A 16,800-nucleotide genomic window follows, 5' to 3' on the forward strand; every position below is an offset into this window, starting at 1 on the left:
GGCCTAGCAACCTCAGAAAGTCGTAGGCTGGGAGATATTGGGCATTCTGAAATCTGATGACCATCTGCAGAATATCTCGAGCCCTCACCTCTGGTGGCAAGGCTTTTCCCAGGGAAGTGTCCAGGACTGCTCCAATGAATTGGAGTCTCTGTGATGGTATCATCTGTGACTTCTTTAAATTGAGGGAGAAGCCCAGCTTGTGAAGGAAGTGGCAAACATAATCTAGTTGTCTCTGAGCCTGTTCCGAAGATACAGCTCTGATCAACCAATCGTCTAGGTAAGGGTAGACATGAATCCCTTCCCTCCTTAGACTTGCAGCCACAACCGACATTAGCTTGGTAAAGACCCTCGGGGCGGAGGTTAGCCCAAATGGCAGAACTCGAAATTGATAATGAGAGCTGCCAATTGCGAACCTCAGGTATCTCCTGTGCCTGGGATGGATCGGCACATGGAAATAAGCGTCCTGGAGGTCTAGAGATACCAACCAGTCCTGAAGCTGGAGGGCCTGAAGGATCTGAGAGAGAGTCACCATCTTGAACTTGTCCTTTCGGAGGAATTTGTTCAATTCCCGTAAGTCTAAGATGGGTCTCAGTCCTCCGTCCTTCTTCGGTATTATGAAGTAGGGGGAGTACCAACCCTTGTTCCTTTCCGCTACAGGTACCAGTTCTATGGCACCTTTCTCTAGCAGGTCTAAAACCTCCTGCAAGAGGAGCGGATCTGGAAGCTTCAAAGGGTTGTTCCCCGGTGGATGACTCTGAGGGATATGTAGGAAGGGCAGGCAGTAACCTTGGGCCACTGTCTCCAGAGCCCAAGCATCTGACGTAATAGCCTGCCATTCCGTCAGATGGTGAGTTAACCTGCCCCCTACTGGTGTTCTGTGAGGGGAGACCTCAGAGTGGTTTTGAAGCGGCTGATGCAGTTGCCGAAGGTAAAGTGGCTCCTGCTCCTGCGGGTGCGGCTTTCTTTCCCCTACCCCGTCCACCACGGGTAAATCTTCCTTGGCCTCTTTGAGCCGGTCGTCCCCTGCCCCTTCCATATGAGGAATAGTAACGAAAGGACCGTCCTCTCCACGATGATCCCGAAGGACGAAAGGTATTCTGACGGATAGCAGCTCCCAATGACTTGGCTGCTGCCTTGGACGTTTGCAGTTTCTCCAAACTGTCATCCGCCTTCTTTCCAAAGAGGGTAGAACCGTCAAAGGGCATATTCAAAAGCCTGGTCTGCACGTCAGAGGCAAAACCAGACTTCCTCAACCACGCATGCCTGCGGATTGTGGTACTTGCCGCCATGGCCCTGCTGATACTGTCAGCAGAATCTAGGCCAGTTTGTAGGGTCTCGCACATCGCATCTTTACCATCCCTGATGATGTTTAAAAATGCGTCCCTTTCCTCTCCTTCTTGGAGGCAGTCAGCCGCTGATGAAGCGCACTCCCAAAGGGTGTGGCTGAACCTAGCGAGCGTACAGGTCGCGTTAATAGACTTTAACGCCATGCTACAGGCAGAAAAAACCTTCTTAGCCATGGCATCATACTTTTTGTCATCCCTATCCTGCGGAGCAGTGGGGTATGCAGATGTGCTGCCTGATGAGGTTGCAGCCTGTACAACCAAGCTCTCAGGAGTAGGGTGTTTTGACAAATATTCAGGGTCAGAACTAGCCACCCTGTATTTTGTTGACAGTTTTTTATTTACTGCCGGGATAATTTCTGGCGTTTCCCAGTTTGTCAAAATCCTTCTCTGTAGAGCAGAGTGAAATGGAACCACAGGATCCTCCTGTGGGCCCTTGTCCAGTATGTCAGTGAGGTCATCCTGCTGAAAGGCAGGAGAAGGTGCAGACCAACCCATAAATTCTATGATTCTAGACATCAGAGCTCTATATGGAGTCTCCGCATGTTCTCCTGGGTCTGGTTTGATAAATTCTGCTTCAGGAGAAGTGTCCAAGCCACTAGCTTCCTGAAGTGCATCCTGAAGATTTTTTAATCTTCCTTCCTCAGAGGCGAAAGTCTCTGGCTCTGGTGATGTGGTCCTCTGTAAATCAATATCTTGGTCTGAATCCTCCCTTTCCTCAAAAATCGAGGTTAAAGGGGGATACATTGGTTTTTGGAATGGTATAAACCCCATTTCCAATGCAGAAGGAGCCATCATCACAGGCCTTGAAAACGTCGATGTCGTCGACACCGACGTGAAAGTACTCGAAGGCGCCGTGAAAAGCGTCGAGAAATGTGTACTAGGCCTCGAAGAACTCGAAAGGATCGGAGTCCTGCTCGAGAACGACGTCGACGTTCTCGGCGTCGAGTCGGAGGTCTTTTGTGTAACCGTTGGCTGTGGAGTAGCCGTGGTTCTTTCCTTCACCGGCGTCGATATCGGCGTCGACGTCGGCGTCGACTCGATCGACTGATGCGCCGATGAATCCTTCGACAACGGCGTCGATGGCGCCGACCTCTGTTTCGAAGGAGTTTTCGACGATGGCGTCGATGATGCTTTATCTCCCGATGGCTCGAGGCGCTTTCGGGTTGACTTTTCCGCCGGGTACTGCGACTCGCGGCGTTTAGATTTTTTGGGTTTTTTACCCGGGGTATCACCCTCAGCTGTCTTCGAGGGGGACGAGGCCGCTTTCTCGAAGACGCTTAGCATCTTTTTCCTGAATTCCTCCCACTCAGCTTGCGAGCTGCGTTTTGTGGGGCAATGAACTCTCTCAGGAGAACTCGACGAAGATGACGAAGGGGATCTCCTACGTCTCTTCTTCGAGTGTCTCGATGTCGACGAGTGGTGGGAGCCACTTCGTGATCTAGATCGAGAGTGTTTTTTATGGTGAGGAGACGAACGTCTCGACTCTACCGAAGAAGCTTTCGAGGAAGTTAAAGTTGACCTACCTCTCTCGAGCTTCCCCCTACGCTCCTTCAAGGCTTTCGCCGTCATGGAAAGGCATTCCTCACACTCCGAACTCTGGTGCGTGATTCCCAGACACCACAAACAGACCCTGTGAGGGTCCGTCAACGACATTTTCTTCCCGCAGTCTCGGCACTTTTTGAAACCGGACCGAGGGGTCGTCGGGTCGGAGGAGGATGCCATCGATATCGAGGTAAATAGTAGTTATTATATACGTTATCTTGACGAGAACTGAGCAACGGTGTTCCGAGGCACAACGAAGCGCGGAAAAACGGAACTGAGCAACGGACGCTGCGCGCGGCCTTTATAGGCAGGATGACGTCGACGTCGGCACGGAGGCCGTCGAGGGTCATCGACTCGGCGATCATCGACGCGCAGCGCCCTCTGGCGAAAAAATTTTCCGAGGCCAGCAAAGCTGAAGGATTTCTATCTAAGATAAGGAATACGTCGGAGGACACAATCCCTTCGAAGAGTACTTACTGGATGACTTATTTTCTCTTCAATGCACTAACGCAGGCGTACTGGAGGAAAGTTGTGGAAGAGCTCTTCAGCCTTTTTTTAAGTGCGCTGAGAGGGTGTCGCAGTAGACGCATGCGTCTCAACAATGGTATGGTCACAGGCACTCAAGGCAAATGATGTGAGGGTCCGCCACCGTGTAGTGACGCCCACAGAAAGTACACAAAAGCGAACCCCTTATGCTCTGGCATAGGCATAGGAAAAGAACTCGACAGCTGTACTGGGTTAGGGAGACAAATTTGAAGGAGAAAAGCAGGGAAAACAAAAAAATCTCTGCAATGCTAAGCGCGTCCAATCCCGATCGTGCAGAGAAAGTGACTGAGGTGCAATGCGCTGGGCAGGGCTCAGCAAGGCAGAGCTAAAGGCACATGCGCTGGCCCCATACAAATAAAAGGAGGAAAATATTTTTGGATGCTATCAAAAAGGACTCCTCTCCCAACCGCAGTAACAGAACATCGCACAAGTATGGAGGAAAGGGGACGAGACGTAGGAGTAATATCTGTTATATGTCAGAATATATTCAACAAAATTCATGAAAACACCACTCGAGATAACATACATCACATTTTGGTACATGTAGCCCGACATTTCTGGCATGTCAGGATTAAGATGTCTAGAGATCAAGACCGGGGATGAGGAAGGAGAGAGTGGTCATGAATTAGAAGTTGGTTGCCAAAGGGTATTGTAAATAACTACATTGTCACTCTTTTTGTTATTTCTGTATGATTTTAAAGAGATGTGACAGTGAGATAGCAGTGAATTATACACCAATATTCTAGTTCACTGTGCTACATGCGTTGCATAACAATAGTGGCTAGGATTAACAATGTGCATCCATAACAACCTGTGCATTCATAGTTCCCCAGCATCATTGCCATTGTCCTGCATAACTACTCCATGAACATTGCAAGTATTATTTAAATAAGCAGTGTCATGATTCACTGTGGGTGGTAATGGGGAAAAAGACACTGTTTCCTGGTTGTGACAGAATCGCCTTTGAGGAAAGCTTATAAGGGAACTCGAGATCTATAGAAGTCAGGGGAATCTTCAAGCTATGTGATGTGACCCCTTAAGTGGGTACATAGTGAATCCTCCAGGGCTCCCCAGGTCACCCCTCTGTAATCCCATCGGGTGCTCTGCAGTGACCACTGTATGTAAAGATCTATAGTGTACCTCAAAAGGAAGTAGATCTCATGAAGAATGATGGATGGTGCCCAGTACTACCATCATTTGAGGGAAATAATATTAGGGGAAGCAAACCTAGAAAATGAGCCCCAAGAAAAGCTTGTCATGTGTAGAATATAAGCAGGACATTTCCAGAGAAGACCAAGCCCAGTCCACAAATCCAACAGGGGAATGGGACTATACAAGATGCCCTCGGGTGACATAAGCGCTGTCATGTACCGCAGAAATAAGCTTGACAACCAATAAAAGGCAGAAAGGAAAACTACACAGACCAACCTTTGTGCTCTTTGCGTAGATGCCGGCACTGTATTAACAAACCAACTTAAAGCATTGGTAGCCTACACTGAACTGTTTGGCTGCCATGACACTGATCCCAATGGGCAGTCTATTTAAATACCTTGGGCCACATTATCAGAGCAATCTCAACATCTGAACACAATTGAGTACAGTGAGCATGCTCATGGGGAGGATGTGGAACCCTTAACCCCAACCAATCACCTAATACATCACTATTACGGAAACAGACCCACCAACCAGCCAGCGCCTTTCTCCAGTCAGTGGTTTAAAAGTCCCGGCATCAAGCAAGCAAAAACTAGAGCGCAGCTTGTGCTTCTGGCCTCCATTGATCTTCATTACTTGGCTCAGCTTCTTTGTTGCAGTACTTTTGTTTTCTGGGAAAGTAAGTTCTTGATGGCTTGTATGCAAAGTCTAGGAAAGTATTCAGTCACTTCATAGGTGTGTGAGGGGAGTTATGACAATATGCCTTTTGTTCCTATCAACGCCATCCGGTATGAATTGGGCATGCCCTTACAGCACGTGTGGAGTGGAAATTCTTGGTGTTGTTGAGAACAATTCTGATATTGGTGACGGACTCCCTGTTTGAAGACCTATAAAGCATACTCGAAACCCTGAAACATGTATTTGTGGCTTGTCCAGCTTTGGGGACTTTTAGATTAAAATACTTACAAAAGTTTCTGGCATCATTGACTTTGGGGGATAGCGAAGGGATTTGTGCCTCCTGTCTATTTGGTCACACAACCTCCGCTGTAATAACGGTAGTTACTTATGAAAAAGCGCTTAGGCTGGAAGCACCTAGGCTGCTGGGCCGTGATGTGCTATATGTTATATGCAATAACAGCTAAATGTACTTTGCTATGCCTATGCTATACACCATGTATTCCTATGTGTAGCCATATTGCCTTCTATGTAGCACATCATGTACTTAAATATGAACACCGCCCTGCAACTGTAACTAACCAATTCCATGTAACAGCGCCACAATGCCTGTGGGCTGCTTGTACGCTTTATAAATGCAAATAAATAAATAAGGCATTGCTTTCATAGAACCAATAAGTTATCTAGTCAAACTCAAAATAAGAGACATAATCAGTTTGATGCGTTCAAATACTATATGGTATTACCCTGCGTAATACAGTATTCTGCCTTCAAAGAACGTAAAGTGTAACAACACGCAAGTTCTCCTGCGGGGTAGGTTGGGAGTGGTAATCAGGAATATGCAGGAAGAACATCCAGTCAAAAGAACATTACATGGGGTAAGTAACTTGTTCTTCAAATGGATTGTGCCCTCCCATATATTCCTCATCTTTTGATAGCCTCAAATAGCAGTATTTATTTTGGAGACGGGTGTAAGAATGTAGGAGTTCCTTATGGGTGTGTATGAACAGAATGTAATACAGCCTCCCCAAAACCTCCTTCCTGGCCTGAGGAAGAGAAGAGTCAATGATGCTTTGTATGAACGGAGGACCATGTGGCCGCCTCACAAATATCTTGAATTGGGACTCATCTCTGTAATGCAGAAGATGTAGCCATGCCCATGGTCGAATGAATCCTCAGACACTCAGGAGGGTCTTTTCCAGTTTGTCTATAAAACTCAGAAATTCCTAAAATAATCCACCTAGATATGCTTTGTTTTGTCACTGTCATCCCCAATGTATGGCCTGTATAACCAACGAACAGTTGATAATCCTGTTCTAGAATTAGAAAAACTAAGTGCTCGCTTAGGGTCAAGCATGTGCAATCACTCCTCCTCCTTTCCAGGATGTGGAGGTGGATAAAAAGAAGGTTGTAACATTTTCTGTGTTAGATGAAAATGAGACACAATTTGGGGGAAACAAATGTGGGTATAACTTTAAGGACCACTTCTTAAAGAAAATAGTTTGAGGGGGCTTGCAATATTAGGCTTGAATTTCACTCACCCTACGGGCTGATGTAAGAGCAACTAAAGAATGGTTTTGAAGGTTAACAACCTTAAAGGACAAGAATGAATTGTTCCGAAGGGAGCACACATGAGACATTTTAGAATCAGATTAAGGTCCCAAACTGGAACCTGAAAAGGGATCGGAGGGAACACATTTGTCAGTCCCTTCAGAAATGGTATCACTAATGGCACTTTGAAGAAAGATACCTCTTCAGACGAGTGCGTACAAAGCGATGCCAGATAACCTTTTATTGTGCCAACCTGGAGCCCCAGATTAGTGAGATGTAATGAGAATGATAGACACCATAGGTGTACTGCACATAAAAGCATCCATATTCTTGTCCCTGCAACAACTGCAGAAATTGTTCCAACAGCAGCGGTACAAGTATTTTGTTGCAGGCCTTCTGTCCGAAAGCAAAATCTCCATTACGTCATCCGGGAGGTCCCAATCCATATATCTCAACCTCTCAGAAACCATGCGTGAATGTTGAGTGTCTTGACCTCTGGGTGGAGAATATGACCTTCCTCTCGCGTGAGCAAATCCTCTCCTTGTGGAAGACTTGTTGGAGGGCAGATGGACATGTCCAGAAGGTCTGGGTACCATGTCGTCCGGCCCAATTCAGAAAAATTAGGATAATGGATTTCATGAACTTTCGCAACCTCCTGATCACGAGAGGAATGATGGGGACTGGAGTATGCGTACAGAAGTGGAAACTCCCAGTCCACTACGAATGCATAATCCCTAGAAAAAACAAAGAAAACGGTTTTGAATTACTGTTCCATATTGACCATTAATGTCAATTTTAAACCACTACTGGTGTTTTGGAAGTTAATTTCCTATTTACTTTGATGGATAATTCTGGATTGCCACCAGCATACACACTTACCGATTTTGGGAATCTGTCTGAGAAAAAAGGAGCTCAACGTCTATATTAGGGCGTGATCCCTGCCCAATGTACTGGATTAACTTTCTTTTCATTTATCTCCCTGTATAGTGACGGAAAGGGGACTTTTCAGTGTTATGATTACCTCTACAGATAGAATACTTCCATATGAGGATTATACCCCTTTTCTGAGGTAATACTCATTTAAACTCTTTACCATTCTCACTCACCGGCTACTGCCGCGTGCTGTCGCTCCCCACTTGGGACCACAGATGATTGCATTGTAATCCAAAACCTTCAATCTCGGTAGGTGTACGAAAAACACAGCACTAACAGTTTTTACAACACGTCAATCTTTCCTACAACATAATTTTATTGTTCTTTTCCTATGTTTAACACTAATTCCTGTATTTACACTAAACTTACCTTCGGCACTGACAGGCTACCTTTCCTACTTAATAATAAGCCCTTTTTATCTGTGTTTTTAGCTACCTGACCTGTTTTCAAATTGGGATCTACTTATACACTCATCGCTGTGGCCACGTGCTCTCTCCTACTGCTTCAGTCCTGAGAGATGTCTGGGGACGGTATTTCTTTCGTGTCCCTCCTTGTGTGTTCAATTCCTTTCTAGCTGTTACACACCAGGCTGCAAGAGAACAAAGTCAATGTTTAGCCCCTTTCATGGTCGGATTCTAAAGAGATGTTACTTTTCTCCCGCACCTCTTACCGTTATGCTCACGGCTGCAGTTCTCACGTTATTCGTGATCGTCTTGCTACAGCTCCTCACTCGTTCAGCTCATAGCCATGGGTTGCCATTCATTCAAGTCGTCCAGTTTTAGGTCCTCTTTTCTAACTCACTTCTGTCTTCCACTGGTGCTGCACCGTTACTCAGTGACATCCTTTCAGTTGAGATTCAGGCCAGATCTTACCTCCATACACTCAACATATGGTTTGAGAATTGTTTTTATTCTTCTTATGTGTTCCCACTGGCCAAAGGACATATACTTAAATATCCATTCTGGTTTTCAAATATCTACATTGATATCTTTGTTACGAGTCGGGGACACATTATATTCAATTTATAATCTGCCATTGGCCAAACCTGTGTTGACTATTCAGTTTTTCTCTATTATTCCTCCGACGGTTCGTTTAAACGTTTGACTGCACTTTTGGTTAGGAAAATGAGTTCTTTTTATTTTTGTACCAGTCTTTTTTTTCCATGTTCACATCCCCTCCTGATTATACTCGGTACAATACAGTCCATCTGATGTCCTCTGCCTTATGTATCAATTCGATGAAATGGCTCACCAGAGGCGCCATATGTATTCTGTTTTTGATACAGCTTTTGTGCTCTGTGATCCTTGTTTTTATTTTCCTCTCTGTTTTTCCGATGTAAATCTTGCCACACGGGTACCATATCCCATAGAATACCATCTTCAAATTACATTATTTCCCCGTACAGAGGGCAGAAAGGCCTGCAGCGCTAGGCTGATTGCCCTGAGCTCCAAAAGATTGATAAGTAGTTTGGACTCTGATGGAGAGCAACAACTTCTGATTGTCAGATAGTTGGCATGTGCTCCCCACCCAGTGAGTGAGGCATCCGTAAGTACTGTTATCACCGGCCATCGTTGCCAAAAAGGTTCTCTCTTCAGAATGTTGTCCTTGCAGGCCCACCACATAAGATCCTATGCGACTCTGCTCGGAACCTGACGAAGGTCTAACATCCTCCCTGAGAATTGGGGCCATTGAGTCCTGAGAGCCCATTGGAACAATCTCATTCTCGGGTGAACCTCTGGCACCAGAAAAATGCAGGATGCCATGAGACCGATCAACCTTAAAAAGAATCGAAGGCCGGAGAAACCGGTCACTGTGAACTTTGGTGACCATCTGCAGAATATGTTAAGCCCTCACCTTGGGTGGCAAGGCTTTTCTGAAGGATGCATCCAGGACTGCCTCAATGAATTAGAGCCTTTGAGATGGAATCATGTGGGACTTCTTGTAATTGAGGGAGAAGCCCAGTCTGTGTAGAGAGTGGCAAGTTATGCTGAGATGCTGCAGGGCCTGTTTGGGTGACCGAGCCCTGATCAGCCAATCATCCAGGTAGGGGTAGACGTGAATTCCCCTCTCTCCTTAGACTCTCTGCCACCACCACAATCAACTTGGCGAAAACCCTTAGTGTGGAGGTCAGCCCAAAAGGCAGAACTCGAAACTGATAATGAGAACTGGCAACGGCGAACCTCAGATACTTCCTGTGCTTGTGATGGATAGGCACATGAAAGTAAGCATCATGATGGTCCAATGGGACCATCCAGTCCTGAAGTTGGAGGGCCTGAAGAATCTAAGAAATGGTAATATTCTGGAACTTGTCCATGCTAAAGAACTTGTTCAAGTCTCTTAAGTCCAAGATGGTTCTCAACCCTCTGTCCTTCATGGGGATTAGGAAATAAGGGGAGTACCAACCCTTGTTCCTCTCTGCTACAGGTACTGATTCTACAGCACCTTTCTGCAGCAGGGTCAACATTTCCTGCACAAGAAACAGATCTAGAACTTTCAAAGAGTTGCTCCCCGATGGATGACCTTGAGCCCTGTTTAGAAAGGGAAGGCAGTAACCCTGGACTACTGTTTCCAATGACCATGCATCTGAGGTAATACCCTGCTATTCTTGCAGATGCTGTGTGAGTCTACTTCCCACCAGGGTTTTGTGGACTAAGGGCTCAGAGAGGTTTTCAGGTGGCTGATGCAGTGAATGAGGGTAAAGTAGCCATTGCCTGGGCGGTTTTAGCACCTCTCCACCGTCCACCATGGTGGAATCTTCTCTGACCCATCTGACTCACCAGTCCTCTCGCTCTTCCAGCTGAGGAATAAAAATGAAAGGGCCTGCCCCTACAAGCTGTTCCACTGGGGTGCGTTTGCGGTAATCTGATTACAGCACCAAGGGATTTGGCTGCCGCTTTGGAGGTCTGCAGCTTCTCCAGCCTGCCAAATAAGTGTGTGCTGTCGAAGGGCATGTTAAGAAGCCTTGATTGCATACCCGAAGCAAACCCAGACTTTCTTAACCACACAAATTAGCATATCACAGTGCTAGCCGCAATTGCTCTGCTGATACTGTCTTCAGAGTCGAGACCAGTTTGAAGGGATTCGCACATAGCCTCCTTCCCATCTTTAAGAATGTTAAAAAATCTGTCTCATTCTCCCCCTTCGGGGATATGATCAGCCGCCATCGCTATACAGTCCCATAGGGTAATTGTGAACTTAGCAAGTGCACATGTGGCAATCGTCAATTTAAGGGCCATAATCCCAAACAAGAAGACTTTTCTTGCCAATGCATCATAACGTTTGTTATCCCTGTCTGGGGAAATCATTGAGTAGGCAGCCTGTTTTGAAGTAGATGTGGCGGCCTGTACTACCAGGCTTTCTGGAGTTGGATTTTTCAATAGATAATAAGGATCGCTACTAGAGGTCCTGTATTTATTATTTACCGCCGAAGTTAACTCTGGCGTATCCCAAATTGCACTGACCAACCTTTGTAAGGTCATATGGAAGGGATGAATAGGATACTCTTGGGGTCCCTTGTCCAAAATGTCTGTTAAGTCATCCTGCTCATAAGATGGTGCAGACCTGGCCCACCCCAAGAATTCTATGACTTTAGCCATTAATTGTCTATTTGACTTATCTGCATGATCTAAGGGGTATGATCCACCAAATTCAATCTCTGGGGAATTGTCTATTCCACTTGCCGCCTGTAATGTTTCATTCAGATCCTTCATCCTTGACTCTTCTAATATTAGAGCCTCTGGAATGCCTTGTGTTCCATACTACAAGCCAAAAGGTTGATTTTTATCATCTGATGGCTCATGCGCCTAATGTATTGCACAAAGTGAGTTGAAAATGTCCTGTCTTGGTAGTGGAGTGAAGGATTCTTTAGTTTTCTCAACCTCCTTTGACAATGTTGTCATTTACATCGATATTGGCGAAAACGTTTTTGGCACCATCAACGTCGAGGGCTTCGACGACAATGGCATCTCAGATTTAGGATGTAGGTCGAACCATTTGTTGTCAAAGGTGTCAAATATTTTGGCTTTGACAGAGTAGGTTCTCGACTCGAAAGGACCTTTGAAAGTTCTCGACAAGTTTTCTCATGGACACCGGGGCTCGAGGGTGCACAGCATTTGTCCTATGTCTTTTCCTTGTTGGGTTTTTCCTCAACAGGGACATGGCTCCTACTCTTCCGCTTCAAGGGGTTTGGGCCACATTCTCAAAGACTTGGAGCATTTTTTGTCATAATCTCTCCCATTCAGCCGGTGAAGCGGATTTATCGGGCACGTTACCCATTCCGGGAGGAACTCGATGAAGAGGACGGCGACCTGTGATGCTTTTTCTTCCTTTTTTGTGAAGACGAAGATGAGTGGTCAGATTCACTCCTAGATCGAGGTCTTTCAGCTTTCTTCCGATGAGGAGAGTCACCCCTTGACTCATCAGAGGATCACTTTTTTGACTGAGTCTTCAAAGGAGATTTATGTGCCTACCTGCGGCTAACTTTCCTTTACGTTCTTTCAGGGCTTTCACTGTCATCAAAAATGCAGGATCCACACTCTGATGTCTTATGATCTGATCCCAAACACCACAGACACACCCGATGGGGGTCCGTAAGGGACATCTTCGCCCGCAGGTGTGGCATTTTATAAACCCCAATCTTGGAGGAGACGATGCCGACGAAGATGCCATTATTTACTCAATAGGTCTCTCGAAAGAACCGTAGCGTGCTGATCTTCCGAAGTGATAGCTCTAGCAGAAAAACGGAACTGAAGCTAACGGTCCCTGCTCGTGCTATTTGTACCAGTTTTGACGTCGATACCGGGACGGAGGCCCTAAACGGACATTGAGTCGACCGGCATCGACACAAAGAGCACCCTGCTGAATTATTTTTTCCTAGGCAGCTAAAGCTTCATATGGATATAACAAAAGATGAGGAATACGTGGGAGGACAAAATCCATTCAAAGTGCATGTTTAACTGGTGCCATGAGGTTGTCTTCTTAAACTTTTGTGGCACCTTATGGCCAGCTCTTAATGTATAATTTGCAGGCTTTTAAATAAGTGCCAGAGAATAAGGAGGAGTGAAAGAGAAAAGAGAACGTGAAAAATGGGAGAGGAGTAGGTACAACGAGGATTGACTAAGAGAATGGCAAGAGTGAAAGAATGCAGGGGAAAACAGTTGAAATGGAGGAGGTACGGAGAGATGCAAGTTAAAGATAATAAAGACTACTGGTGTAAGAGGAAGAACATGTGCAAGAGACAAAGGGGGTCATTACGACCCAGGCGGTAAGTACGCCAACTTTACCACCATGGTGTAAACTACGTTTATACCATGGTGGATGGCGGATTTACCGCCCCATTCCAAGGTGAGTGGGGCAGTAATCCCCATTTCCCATTTTACCCTTCCCCATTCCCATTTTTGCCCCATAGGGCATAATGGGAGTGGGGAAGGCGCTAATTATGCCACCGTAAATTACGGTGGCGTAATTAGCACCAAGGCGGTTTAGCGCCATGGATTTTAACGGCTGCTAGAAGCAGCCGTTAAAATCGGAATCAGGCGTTAAGGGTTAACAACGGCGTTAACCCTTAACGCCTGAGTTGTAATGAGACCCAAAGATGGAAGAAGAAGAGAGTGAGATGCAATGCAAAGGAGAGGAGTGGGAACGATAACACTGTCATTAAAGGAGAGGATTGGGATAGAAAAAAGGGAGTAGAGGGGTTAAAGAAGCAAAGCAGGGTGCACGTGAGTAGTGGGAGCAGCTATAGGGAGAAAAGGAATGAAAGACAGAAATAGCGGCGAGTATAAATGCAAGAGGAGTGGGGCAGCAAATGGGAAGAATAAGAGTGGCTAGGGCCCTGGGTGAATGAGAGCAGTGGGAGCACGAATGGAAAGAAAAGAGTGAAGCAAGGGAGGAAAAGATGATCAAGGAAGGGGTGGAGTGGAAGTGAGAAGGATACACAGGGGGTCAAAGATAGAACAATTAGAGCAGTGGGAAACAATAGAAAGAATGGGAAAGAGAAAAGGGGGAAGTGGACAAGCAAGGAATACCGAGCATGGGGTGAGGTAGGGAGTTGGTGAAGCAAGGAGAGCGATAGAGTAAGGAAGAAACAAACATGGGAGGGAAACATAGGTGTCTGGTATGAAAGAAGAGTGGAAGATAGATGGAGTAAAGTGGGGCGAGAATGAGACTGAGAGGAGAGGGAAACAGAGAAACGGGAGGAGCGGCTTAATGAAAAGAGTGTGAAGTGGATGGGGGAGGTGAGGAGGGAAGAGCTGTGAGAAGGAAAAATAATTAGTGAAGCAATGGTAGGAGTAGGAGGAGTGGGGAAGGAAGGATATTATTGCAAGTGGAGAGAAGAGCCACGGAGCATTGAAGAGACGTGTGACTGCTCAGTAGAGTGTATGATTGGACCAACACTATGTGATGGAAAATTGATCTAGATGGAGCTAGCCCTTTCCTTACCAAGCAGCACAAGCAGTCCAATAGTCAGTAAAACGGCAGCAACGATTAGTCCATTCATGCGCAGAGTCCAATAGTCTGTAAATCAAATAGAGGACACAATTATCTCTATGTAGCAGGAGGTTTCATTCCAAATGTTCAGTTTGACAAATCCAGAGAAAAACTAAAACCTGCTTCTGTGACAGAATTATACCTATGGGAAACAAAAACAAAATATCACCAAAAAGAGGCAGCTTTTGTTGATGGTCAAAGTGCCTCTCTCTCCTACACGAAATACTGAAAAGAACACATGAAAATGACAAATTCCTCGAAAATCATACAAATATTTTGCAGAAAGACAGTACAATTAAGTGGTTTACTGTTGATGCTCATAGGTGTGGGTTTGATAAGAAATGCAATCTTGTGACTGCCGGCAGGATGTATATGCATCTTGTAATTGTAATAGGAAAGCATTGAAGTACTGGCAGTCTAAGGGCATGGTTGATGTCTGCTAGATAAAGGAGACATATTGAAAGAATGGTTACCTTGCATTTTTGACTGAGCATTTTATGCACACCATACTGGTTTGACTACTGTTCTGACTCTGAAATCAGCTTTTGAGCTCCCTGGAATATGGATATAACCTCAAACAAAACATGAATTAGCCTATCCTAACAACAACTTTATAAAACATGGCATGATGATATCCAAAATTAATCCAAACAGAAAGTGTCAGTGCATAACACATCTTATCCCCTCCTGCCTCCAACTTATTATTCTATGGGACTCCACTGTAACTTTTTTTTCTAACCTCACACGGCACATGTACAGATGGGAGGCACAGCATTAAGTGCATTCACACATGCTGTGTTATGATAATTTAGTTGCCAAGTACATTGCTCAATAGCTGCCTTCTCTACTCCTTACCTCTGTGTCTGTTCCCCTCCTCCGATAAAAAGCTACAAGGGCTTCGTTGGCAATTGTATTTGGCTTCTATCCATCCTCCTCTCATTGTCTATCTTTCACCATCTCTCATTTTCCATCACCTACTCACTTACTCACATATTTGTATCCTGCTTTGCAGTCTCAGAAAAACAAATCGACAGCAGGGGGTGCTCTGCGACATCGATGGCCCATGATGATTTCCATTCCCGCATCCGGACGAGATGTCGATGATGGTATAAATAGAATGCACCATGCCCATTAGCTCAGTTCCTAGTAGGGGTGTACTGAAATTTCGCTTTGAGTAAGTATTCAGCCAAATTCTGGCTAAAAATGAGGTATTCCGTTTCAGCAGAATACTTAATTATCACTTGAAACCGAATAGTGTCCCCACAAAATACATCAAATAATGCTTCGACTGCGTGCCTAGCATCATTAATGCATCTCATATTTATCCTTCATTAGTACCTGGCGGCGGACAATGAGCTTGTTACAAGCAATCTCATTGGCCCTCACCGGGGAGTTACCTGACCGGGAATCCCTCTCCCACAACATTCCTTCCCTGCTCTGAGCCACCACACGGCTGGAGGCTGCCATCTTGGCCTGCTGGGGATCGAGGTAAGTGTTGTTCCCCTCCTTCTACCCCTCCCCACTCCTCCAATCCAAATAATTTCCTCCCCGACCTCCTTTCCTGTCCATTTCAGGAGCGGAGGTGCTGGGAACACTTCTGTCCCCAGCACGTCCGCTCACAATCCGCAACAGGCCGTCATGGAAAGGTAGAAGGGACTACACATAATCCCTTCTCTCCTTTCTATGGCAACCAATTTTTTTGTTTATATTTTCTCTATTTTTGGAATGGCTGCCAAGAAAATAGAGAAGGGAATACTTGTTGTCCCTTCTCCCTTTCCATGGCGGTCATTTTGTATGTTTACTTTTTCACATTCATTTTCAATGGCTGCCATGGAAAGAGAAAACAAACTTCGTTTTCCCTTCCCCGATGGCCATTTTTGTAACTTTTTTTTTCTGTTCCAAAATGCCAGAGCGTTTCAGAACAGAACAAAATGCTGTTAGTACTCCGGTCTAAAAGGCCAGGGTACTTATAGCAGTAAGCCCCTCGCAGGGGAGGGAATTACCATTTCATGTTGGGTCTGTAACTATGGCCCCAGGGCATTACCTGAAGTGGTAATGCCCCCCCCCATGTTCAGGGCATATTGCTTAAAAAGGATCATTAGGCACATGCAGCTGTCACTTTTTGTAATTCAGACAGCTGTTCTGTGTGTATCCAAAGTGCACAGTGCCTGCCCTTCATGTGCTGGACAGACTTTCATCTGGTGGTTTTCTGGGGAGGGTTGAGCAGAAGCAAAACTCCCAATAATTTTAATGTATCTCTAGACTACCCTGTATTTTGCAGTAGACAAATATTGAGCTGGAACAATAGTATATGAAGTCACTATTGGAAAATTGTGATTTCTTTAGGTGCTCGTTGATTTGCTGATGACCTGTGAGATATCTGAAAGCTACCAGTTTGTGGCAGCAGAAGTACTGCTTGCAACATTAGAGACTTAAAAAAGAGGGAGTTTGTGTAATAAAGACAAGGAGACAAAAGTTGACAATTTGGAAATATGGACCAAATATATGTACAAGTGAAACAAATAAATTAAATAAACATGCACATGCCAATGAAAGATCTGAATAT

This window comes from Ambystoma mexicanum, chromosome 1p, assembly GCF_040938575.1.
Source record: "Ambystoma mexicanum isolate Mex_15411 chromosome 1p, UKY_AmexF1_1, whole genome shotgun sequence".
NCBI classification, from domain to species: domain Eukaryota; kingdom Metazoa; phylum Chordata; class Amphibia; order Caudata; family Ambystomatidae; genus Ambystoma; species Ambystoma mexicanum.